Source organism: Cariama cristata, unplaced genomic scaffold, assembly GCF_000690535.1.
Source record: "Cariama cristata isolate BGI_N322 unplaced genomic scaffold, ASM69053v1 scaffold25332, whole genome shotgun sequence".
Classification (NCBI taxonomy): Eukaryota; Metazoa; Chordata; class Aves; order Cariamiformes; family Cariamidae; genus Cariama; species Cariama cristata.
In genome coordinates, this window is record NW_009603687.1 from 25323 (window position 1) to 26196 (window position 874).

Consider the following 874-nt stretch of genomic DNA (forward strand, 5'->3'; position numbering starts at 1 on the left):
TGGCCATGGGCAGCCTCCTGCCAGCCCCACTCCTGCGCTGCCAGCAGCCCCAAGGCCAGGCACCAGCAGGGGCAAGGTAGCCGCCAAGAGCAAGAGGACAGCACTGGCAAGGAGAGAGGTTTTCAGGGCCAGGCACTCAGCTGAGGGGAGCTGCTCACCGCGGGGCACCGTGTGCCCACAGCACGCTGACATTCGTGCCAAGGCAGGCATGCAGTGCCCAAACCCCGGCATGGCAGGAGGACGGTGCCCAGGGATGGCTCATGCACCGAGGGGCTGCCCCGGTCAGAAGCCACCCCAGAGCCAGGCAGGGAAGGTTCAGGACTGGCATGGCCCAGCTCAGTGCAGGTTCTCCTTCAGTGCTTGGGACCACCTCACAGACTGCTTGGGCATCAGACAACAAGGCCCTTGTCCCCCTCACTCCTACCCTGCCCTGGAGCAGCACTGGTTGGTGATGGACCCACACAGCTCTCACGTGCGCCGCACCCCTCCAGAAGCCCCTCCAGCACGATGCCGAGAGCGGACGTCTTCTCTTTTTTGTTTTCAGCCCAGTTACACCCCACAGGCCCATGGGGTAGCCTGGTGGCTCCCGCGGAGGAGAGCTGGCCCGGCTCACCAGCCGCTGGCAGCAGTTGACATCCTCCTCTTGGGAAATGCCAGCCCAAGAGATTTATTCGGGATCCATCCTGATGGAGGATGGAAGAAAGCTTACTTCACCCAGAGAATAAAAATCTCTTTCCAGGTTCCCATCTCCAGCCGGAGCAGAGACCACCCAGCAGCACAGATGCAGATTTGTGCTACTGACAGATGAATTTATCAGGCTGGAAGATGCTGCTTCTGTTCCTGGTCCAGCAGAACGGAGGACTCTTTACCACAC

At 60.8% G+C, this 874-nt stretch overlaps 1 protein-coding gene across 1 annotated transcript in view; it reads right to left on the reverse strand.

Moving 5' to 3' along the window:
* The window catches only part of LOC104157825 (secreted frizzled-related protein 1), a gene marked incomplete at its 5' end in the record, with an annotated part of 17213 nt that overhangs the window by 10574 nt on the left and 5765 nt on the right, over positions 1–874 (reverse strand). The gene's annotated exons all lie outside the window — the stretch shown is intronic.